Below are 10660 nucleotides of genomic sequence, written 5' to 3'. Positions count from 1 at the left end.
TAAATAACATTATAATAATGATATATTATTTAACTGTGATTTGAATTATAGTGCTAACAAATTGTGATGTACACAACATTTAATAGAATTATGGGTAATATTTTTTAAACTTACCAGCTTGTTATTTGTTACCTAATTGTGTCATTTGTTATTCTTGGTCCAAGTCATCCATTCAACTTGCTTAGTTTTCTATTTTATCTCTATTGGTTTGCTGATTGTGCATTTTGTTTCCCCTTTTTAATGACTGACATGAGGCTGAAAATCTGTGTGCTAGTTTATTACTTCCTATGTAAAAGTAAAATTTCTGGTCTGCACAGCTGTTTTACTGCACTATACTACAGTATTTCCCCCCTCTACTATCTCTTGTATTGCTGCTCTCTTAGATTTTATTTTTTATTTAAATTCTATTGTTAAGGAAAAGTACAGAGGGGTTATACTTACACAAGTAAGGTAAGGAATTCATTTCTTTTCTAACTTGTTACCCCTTCTCCAATTTTTCCCTCTTCTCTCCCAATGCCCCCCCAAGATTATTTCCAACATATTGTCTTGTGAGTATCACAGTTGCATAGGTTACTCCTTTGTCCTTTGTCTCACCATTTTGTTTTTTCTCTTTCCATTTCCAAGTTCAGAACAACATATTTACAATACCCGGGCATCAGATTAAAATACAGTGTCTTCAGGCGATGAACTATAGGTGTGGAAAACACAAAAGGATAAAAACAAATCACGTAGTATATTAAGAACAACAAAAAGTTAAATCAACAAGTGTTGATTTAACTTTGAATCACCTTATAGAGTCATATGTACATAGCTATTGAGCTATTCTGCTCAACTATTAATATTATCCTTGATGTACACAATAATGTTCCCCTATTACCCAGTAATCCCACTTCTGGGCATTTACCCTAGTGACCACAAACAATGGCACACTAAAGCTACCAGCCCAATTATGTTTTATCACAGTAGTATTTACCCTAGTTAAGATATGGAATAAACCCCGATGCCCCTCAGTAAATGAATGGATCAAGAAAGTGAAACACACACACACATACACACACACACACACACACACAACAGAGAGATATACGTACATGCAATACTATGTTTTCATCAGAAAGAAAGGTACCATTTCATTTTTAAAGAAATGGAAGATCTTGGAAAAATTCATATTAAGTGAAGTAAACTGGACAAAGAAACATAGGTCCCATGGTTTCCATTATTTGCAATAATTAGTTTACACCAAGGATAATATCATGTATTTTAATTTGACATTTTGTTCTATATGGAGCCTGCAACATTATTGGTATAGTGTTTGTTATTATTTCTGCAAACAGGCAGGTATATTTAAAGAATTATGTTCATCTTATCCACTACTGAAGGAAGCACAACAAAAAGAGCAACCCCTACTCAGAAGAACAACTCCTACTTACTTAACTTCATTCTATTTTTTTTTTTTTTGTGAAAATACTGTACAGAGGGGTTACAATTACATGGACAAGATAATGAGTACATTTCTTAACAAGGATTGTAGCCTCCTCCTTTGTTTCTCCTTCCTATCCCTTCTGAACCTCCCCCCCGCCCCCCACCTAAACCTCCCCCCTCCCCCCCCCTACCAAAATTGTAAAGTTTGTTTTCGACATAACGACTTGTATATTTCATTGTTGCAATGGGTCCACCTGTTTCCCTATTTAAACGATTTGTTTTTCCCCTTCTCCTCCACAAATTATACCGACATCAAATACAGTGAAAGCAGGGGTTATACTGTGGGGGAGGGACATACAAAGCAACAAATAACTAGTCTTATAAATGTGTTAGAAACAATCACATGAAAGAAAAAAAATTGAATACATATCGTAGGGTTCATTTCCCTAACATCACCTTATCTGACTTTTCCTGCTTGACTCAGACATATACTAGATATTGCAAATAAGGGAAACCATGTAAGGCCAGTGTTGTCCCCTGTATCCTCATGTTGTACATTACAACTCTATACCGGTTCATCCTGTATATCTACTATCTTCTACATTGTGACCTAAATGCCCCAGCAATTCCACGTTGCTTTACTTTTTAAAAATTTCTCTCTTAATGTTTGATGTTGGTTTGTGTGTGTGTGTGTGTGTGTGTGTGTGTGTGTGTGTGTGTGTGTGTGTGTGTGTGTGTGTGTGTGTTTCTGTGTGCGTGTGTGTGTGTTTACAAAGATCAGAAGACAATATTTTTCTTCATTTAGAATACATCTTTCAGGTCATTGTAAGTTGTGGCTAATGGGAGAAGTCTCTTGCTATTTTAAGGATGAAACAGAAAAAGATATTTGTGCATGTACCACAGTTGCTTTATTAGTCTGTAGTTGAACACTGAACTTCGATTTATATCTTGGCTGTTGCTGTGAATGATGAGTACAATGAACTGCAGATATATTTGAGTTACTCATAGAGAAATAATCGCATGATTGGTGGGGCAGATGATATTTCAACTTTGAAGTTTTTAGAAAGCTGCATATTACTTTCTACAAGGAGAATACTAACCTGCATTTTGTTGAAATGTGTAGAAAATTTCCTTTTCTCCACACTCTCAGCATTATTACCTTTATTATAAGGTAATAAAGGGCAGGTTTTTATTATCTTCAGTACTCCAGACTGGCCTTAGACTTAAATCCAACCTCCTATATGCTTGGAATTAAAAGCCTTTACCACCACACCCGATTCCTTTGATTTTTTGATAAAAGTTACAATAATTATGAAGTAGTATCATAGTAATTTTGAATTACATTTCTCTAATGACTTCTGCTGAAAAAGAATTAAACCAGCATAGAAGTGGTATTAAAGAACTTTGTAAACCCACTGGAAATTTTCAGGGCTTTAAGGAGAGCATGTCTATTCAGAACTTTTGTCCACTTTTAATCAAGTTTCTTTTTAATCTCATCTTTAATCTTTCTATACAAAATCAATAATTAATTCAAGGCATTAGAAAGCAGCAATATTAAGCAACTCCTAACATTTTCCATTTTAAATAACATGATATTGCTTAATCATTTTCTGTTTATGCTTGAGACTATATAACTCACTTTAGTCAGACCTCTTACAAGGTTGTGTGCATTTTATTTATTTCACATTGATTGTTCTTTCCAAAGACTGCGGGTCTAATTTCCTTTTTTTCTTTCAGTCTCAAGTAGTTCAGATTTCAAATGAAGAATAAATGTACGGAAGCAAACAAAAAATAATATAGTTCCTCTCATCTGATGATGTCTTTACAAGAATGAGGAAAGAGTTCATCCAAGGACCTATGATAGGACATCAAAAAGAGAATCCATTCTTCTAGGTCTTACTTAACTTTGCAATGTAACTTAAATGATGTAAAACACAATATAATGCTCAGATACTTTTATGTTTTATCAGTTTTGCACATTTTCATATGGACTTCACCTCAGTCTACAACATTCCTTCATTATTTTGTCCTGATATTTTTACACTATCAAGACATAAGATAACAAGTTTGATTTACAGCATGAGAAATAATCCACCTGGCTTCCTTGGAAGAAGAGCATAGTCAATAGATAACATTACTTCTGTTTGCTCACTGTATGCAATGATTTCTGTAATACTTATCGCATTCTTTTTAGTATTTTTAAAAAAACTGCTGGCTAAACTTAAAACTCATTCATGGAAATTTATGTTAAGTATTTCACAAGTTTTAATTTCCTTAATTCTTAAGATAACATTTTCTATAATGCTAATGTTATTGCCATTTTAGTGTTGGGAAAATTGTAATTAAAGGCAATAAGTGCATGGCCCAAGCACACACTGTGAGGAAGGAAATGAGTCAAAGTTTCCAAAAGTCTTTCAGCAATACACAAAAGGTAGGTAAAATCTCTCCATTCTCTTACACTCTCTATTCAATGTTCATATTGTCCAAGAAATAATACCATAGCAATTATTGGCCATGGTGATTGTTTTCTGTTACATTTTGTCTTCAACACAGACTGTGTTGGTGACATTGGGTTATCATGCACAGAGCTGAGCTTATAAGAGAGACAAATATATTCTGTCCCATTTTTCCAGGTTCCATTTTAAAAAGTACTAAATTTTTAAATATCATCACTTTCTTAAGAATCCAAAAAACGAAAAAAAAAATCACAAATAATCACTCCAAAATGCTTTATAAGTAGGAGATGATAAAACAAGCCCCCGTGAAGTAAACTTTCTTCCACTTTTAAAATTATTCTGAAAGCCTTGTGCTGGTTGGTCACACCTGTAATCCTAACTACTTGGCATCCAGAGATCTGTGGATAACAGTGGAAGCCAATCAGGACAAAATAAATTCATGAGATTATTTTTCAAAAATTTTAATGTTAGCAAAGGGCCAGGAATGGAGATGTAGCTCATATAGTAGCTCAAAAATCTAGAGAGCAGGCCTAGCAAGACTTTGACGCCCTTTTTTCAAACTGTGAGCACACCAATATATATGCAAGTGCATGAGAACACGTGCACGTGCACACATACACATTCATTCAAAATACCTTCATATCAGTGTTTTGCATTAATTTCTTTGTTAGCCATATTATATGAGTAAAATAAAGGAAATAAACTCTTTCATCTCAGAACATTTTCATATGTTTTTTATTTTAAAAATACTGTACAGAGAGGTCACATTTACATGAGCAAGTAATGAGTACATTTCCTAACAAGCTTCGTTACCTCCTCCTTTATTTTCCCTCTACCGTCCTTTCCCGCCCACCTCTACAAGTACACTCCCCTCCCCACTTCCCCTGCCTAAATTGTAAAGTTCGGTTTTCAACATAGTGTCTTGTGCATCTCATTGTTACAATGGGTCAACCTGAATCCCTATTTCAGCATTTTGTTTTTTCCTTCCCCTCCCCAAATTACAGGAGCGTATGTACAAGAGGTGGGCACACCAAATTCAAACACAGTGAAAACAGGGGTTATAGCATGGGGGAGAAACATATAAAGAAACAAAAAAACATCACATAGCCTGTTATAAGTACGTTAGAACAATAGCAAGCAAGAAAGAAAAAACAGTTGTGTTCCTATTGGGGGGTTCATTTCCCTTAACAACATCTTATCTGGTCATATGTGCATAGATTTTGACCGTTTCTGCTTATCCCAGATATATTAGTTATTAAAAATTAGGGAAACCCTGTGACCTATGTTTCTTTGGACTTGGCTTACATCACTTAATAATTTTTTTCAAAGTCTTTCCATTTTCTAACAAATTGGGTGATGCCATACTTTCTCATGAAGGCATGGAATTTCATTGGTATAAATAGCACATTTTCTTGATCTATTTATCTGATGAGGGGCATCGGGGTTGGTTCTATATCTTAGCTATCTTAAACAATGCTGCAATAAATATAATTGTGATGGTAGTTTTAGTACCGTCTTGTTTGTGATCTTTTGGGTAAATGCCCAAAAGTGGGATTGCTGTGTCTTAGGGGAGTTCTATGTGAAGTCTTTTGAGGAACCTCCATACTACTTTCCAAAGTGGTTGAACAAGTTGACACTCCCACCAAGAATGTAGTACAGTTAACTTGTGGCCACATCCCCTCCAGCATCTGTTGTTGTAAAAGTATGGAATGGTACAGGAATTTGCCTGCCATCCTTGCACAGGGGCCATTCAAATCTTCTCTGTATCGTTCCAATGTTAGAGTAGGTGATGCTGAATGGAACATAGAACATGTTTTATAAATAAAGTGTAATTGATATTCTTAAACTAGACAATTCAACAAAAAGTAAGTTTAAAGAATTTTCATGAAATTTTAGAGCCATATACTTCTTACATTAGCACACATTTAAGAATAAAATCAAGATGGACAGGTCAAAAACAAAATAATTCCAGATATTTGTTGTTCAAGAGATGTGTAGGAGGAGGAATTCAATTATTCTATACAAGGCACCTGTCATAATGAACACTGCAGCAAGTGTTAAGTTTAAAGTTTTAATGGTTTAAATATATTTTGGGAATTTGCTTATATATGCTAAAACAAGGACTGTTTGGCAGGTAATAAAACTTTTCGTTAAAGTATTTAAGATTTGTGGTAACAGACATATGCTACTATGTATGTATATTTCAGAGTTTATATGAACATTACTAATGAGAAGTTGCCAAGTCTTTGTGTAAAGAAGCAGAATATAAAGAGTTAAGACTTTATTAACTACAAAGTTTCTGTTAAAACTATAGGGCTTCCTTATTTTATTTTATGTTTTAAAATTTTTTTGGGGTCCGGTCAGGGGCCTGAACTATGGGCCTGGCGCTCTCCCTCAGCTCTTCAGCTCAAGGCTAACACTCTACCACTTGAGCCACAGCGCCACTTCTGGCTTATTTTTTTGCTTATGTGGTGCTGAGGAATCTAACCCAGGGCCTCAAGCATGCAAGGCAAGCTCTCTACCACTGAGCTACCTTCCTAGCCCCTGGCTTCCTTATTTTATATGTTAGCGAGGAACAAATAATGATATAAGACATATACAAATGATTAGATGAGACTTAAATAGTAATCTTAGTGGGTAACTTTAAAGATTACTCATAACCTAAAAACCTCTTGTTGAATATCATAACCTTAACCTGTTTTAAATGTACAGGGATATGAGAAAATAGTAAAATTTAATAGGTAATACCCTTCAAATACTGAAAACACTGATAATTATTTTAGTTTTTATTTTAATCATTAATATTTTGTTATTGGTTTTCTTTATTTATAGCATTGTTTTCCTTGTAGTATAATACAACTTTTTGAAAGTCGTCATTAGGAGGTACATTGAGAAGGTTACTGGGATGGCCAAACCATTTTTTATAGAGGATGTGAATTTACAAAGAGGAAAATTAAGAACAAAATATTTATTTAAAAAAATGATTAAGTAGAGTCTGAATCAGGAGTGTTGATAAATATCCACACCTAAAACCTTAGCCCTAGGCTGAAGCAGTGGTATTACAGAGTTGAGGCCACAAAAGTGAGAGACTGTGTTTTGTTTTATATTTTGATTTTTCTGGTCATGGGGCTTGAACTCTGGGTCCTAGGTGCTCTCCCTCAGCTCCAAGCTAGCGCTACCACTTGAGCCACAACACACTTCCATCTTTTTCTGCTTATGTCATGCTGAGGAATCAAACCCAGTGCACGCTAGGCAGGCACTCTACCACTGAGCCACCTTCCCAACACCTGAGAGACTGTGTTTTAAAAAATCATCTAAACAATAATTGCTTTCTTCTTTGGGATATATAATGAAATATATTAATATCTTTTTATGTCTTTGTGAATTGTCATACTACTAACTTCAGCCACTTTATCCTTTTCAAAGTGATGAAATATTTCTGAGAATTTGCTTCTGTGAAGATTGTTTTTGCATTTATAATTTCTTCTGAATCATTTTTATTTTTATCAAAATAACTTTATATTTCATGTTGATGGGTTATCGTACATCAAATACCTCCAAATGTAGATGTAGAGTCTAAAGATAGCAGTATGAATATTCTCATACAGCTCTTGTTTATCTGTTATGCACTTTCAGTATTGTGATATTTCTCTTTCTCTTTCACTGTCTCATTTCCTCTCTTTTTCTTTCATGCTCCATATCTGGTAATTAGAATTTCTGCTGGTCTACTGTTATCCTTCAGAATCCACTGGTATTGTGGAAACATGATAGCGACCATCAGTTACCCTTGCATTCTTTAAGAGTTATTACAGTGACATGATGTTATTCTTTCCTATTCTAAATGGCAAAACAACAGATCTAGGAATTCCTTTTCACTTATACTACCATTACAAATTTTATCTCATAGGAATCATTGAGACGTTAGGATACTTTTAACCTCTGACCTAAAAGATCTTTTTCTTTTACAAACAAATTTTTTCTTCTATTATCAATGAATACATATAATGAAAACAATGCTAACCTATGGAAAGTAGACAGAAGATATTCAGGGATGAAAAACAAGGTTAATGGGGGAAGTGAGTACAAAAGATGCCTATCATAGAACAAATATCCTCAGAGCAGTTTACCATGTACACTTTGTGAGAATGGCAATATGCTGGGAACTATAGATTGAATCAATGAACAACTGATATATATATATATATATATATATGCACATATATTTATATATGTATATTTATTTGTATATGAATATATGTGTGTATATGCCCATCTATATGTATACATGCATGTTACTGTACACAAAAATACACACATACCTATACACATGTATAAATGCACACATAGAGAATGACACATAGCTACAGACAACACAAGTTTCACTAATTGTTGAATATGCCTTAGACAGAATGCTTGGAACCAAATATGTTGAAGAAGTATTTATCTCTATAAATTCTTCTACCATTCCTCTTATCTCTTAAAACGGTTTTGACAGATTTGATTTGCAAAATGCAGTACAAGTGATAGCAAGTCACTCAGAAATCTCAGTAAGAAAACCTCATATGGCATCTCCCTGCTCCCCAGGGAATGCTTGTTCTTGTAGACACTCTCAACAAACAAAGTAGCAAGAAAATACCCTGGTGCAGAATAAAGTTATAAGTCTTTAAATGACATTCTTCCTTGAGCTCTTTTCCAACAGCCAGCATCAATTCCTAAGCAGAAGTGTGAGTCCTCAGAAGATGGGAGCTCAGCTCAACATTTCACCAACCCATTTGAAAAGTCCTATATGAGGAATACTTACTGAGGTCTTGCTGATTTCCTAGCTAAGAAAATAAGAAAAAAAGAAAGTATTTTAATGCATTAAAATTTGAGAATAATTTGTAACCTGTCAATAAATGTGTATAACACAATTATAACAAAATGAAAAAAAGTGATGTGCATATGATTTATGTGCTCTTGGACTTGGCGAGTGATTTTAGGTGTATCTATACAAGTAGAATCAGCATAAATCAAGCCAGCATTTCTTCATTTAAGATACAAGGAATGGATACAAGGTGACCCATTGTAACAATGAGATGTACAAGACATTCTATCAGATGCGGAGGGGTGGAGGGAAGGGATGGGGGGTGTGGAGGGAAGGGCCGGTATGGGAAAAAACAAGGAGAGGATAAAAATGCTCAGTAAGAAATGTACTCATTACCTTATTTATGTAACTCTAAACCCTGTGCACAGGACATTTACAATAAAAATATGTATTAAAAAGATACAAGGAAAATTTCTGTACTTATAGGAAATTGTATTTGTCACACAATATCAGTAAGGTATTGGTTTTAGGACCACAGGCATATTAAATTTTTTGATGCTCAAATTCTGTACATGAACACAGTATATTATTTACATTTGAATCTGACCTCAACCTAGTGCAGTGTAATTGCTATGAAAATTTTTACTACATTCTATGTTTGTAATGAAAAATAAAATCATATGCACTATCCATTCATACAATTTTTTCAGATAATTTTTATTGTGAAAATATAGTAAACAGTGGGTCCAATTACATGTGCAAGGGAATGAGTATATTTCTCATCAAGCTTTTTTGCCTCCTCCTTTGTTTCCCCTTCCCATTCCTTCCCATTCCCCACTCCCCCTCCCCTTTAATCCCCCCCCCCCCAGCCAAAGTTGTAAAGTTCGTTTTTCGACATAAATCTTGTACATCTCATTGCTGCAATGAATCCACATTTGTTTTTTCCCTTCCCCTTCACAAATTATACCAACATAAAATACAGTGAAAGCAGGGGTTATACCTTGTGGAAGGGACATACAAAGCAAGAAATAAATCATCTTATAAATTTGTTAGAAACAATCATAAGAAAGAAAAACATTTGAATCCTTACTTTGGGGTACATTTCGCCAAACATCAACTTATCTGAATGTTTCCGCTTGTCTCAGACATATACTAGGGATTGCAAGTAAGGGAAACCAAGGGAACTATGTTTCTTTGGGCTCGGATTACTTCATCTAATATACTTTTTCCGATTCTTTGTGTTTCCTAACAAATGTGGCAATGTCATTATTTCTGATGGAAGCATAGAATTCCATTGGGTATATAGTCCACATTTTCTTGATCCATTCATCTACTGAGGGGCATCTTGTTTGATTCAATATCTTAGCTATGGTAAATAATGCTGCAATAAACATAGTTATGATGGTAGCTTTAGTATGGTTTTGTTTGTGATCTCTTGGGTAAATGCCCAAAAGTCTGATGGCTGAGTCATTGAATAGCTCTATGTAAAGTCTTTGAGAAGCCTCCATACTAATTTCCAAAGTGGCACTCCCACCAACAATGCAGTAAGGTTCCCTTCTGTCCTCATCCCTTCCAGCATCTGTTGTTATTAGAGATCTTGATTATAGCCATTGTATCTTGGGTGAGGAGGTATCACGATGTGGTTTTGATTTGCATTTCTTTTCTGGCTAAGAATGTTGTGCGTTTCTTCATGTGTCTACTGGCCATCCTTCTTTCCTATTCACAGAAGTTTCTCTTTAAGTCTTTAGTCCACTGATTTATTGGGAAGTTGTTTCTTTGAGGATTTGTTGTTGGGGGATTTAATGTTTTTGAGATCCAGGTATACTTTAGATATGAGGCCCTTGTTCTTTGTATGGCTAGTGAAAATCTCCCAATCCATGGGCTTTCTATTGATCTTGCTAGCTATGTGTTTGACATGCAGAAGTTATGCAATTTATTGCAATCCCATTTGTCCATCCTTTCTTTGTTTTGTTCTGTT

The 10660-nt window shown here is 34.7% G+C and overlaps 1 non-coding gene across 1 annotated transcript; it reads right to left on the bottom strand.

The window, feature by feature from the left end:
- Positions 1-5576: 5576 nt before the first annotated feature.
- On the bottom strand, positions 5577-5683 carry LOC122116453. The gene has a single exon (XR_006148976.1). It is a non-coding gene; the product is annotated as a U6 spliceosomal RNA (small nuclear RNA).
- Positions 5684-10660: the final 4977 nt, after the last annotated feature.

The sequence above is a fragment of the Dipodomys spectabilis genome, unplaced genomic scaffold, assembly GCF_019054845.1.
Source record: "Dipodomys spectabilis isolate Male_0828 unplaced genomic scaffold, ASM1905484v1 ptg000134l, whole genome shotgun sequence".
Lineage (NCBI taxonomy): Eukaryota > Metazoa > Chordata > Mammalia > Rodentia > Heteromyidae > Dipodomys > Dipodomys spectabilis.
Note: the sequence above shows the minus strand (reverse complement) of the source record. Positions and strands in the feature narration are given on the sequence as shown.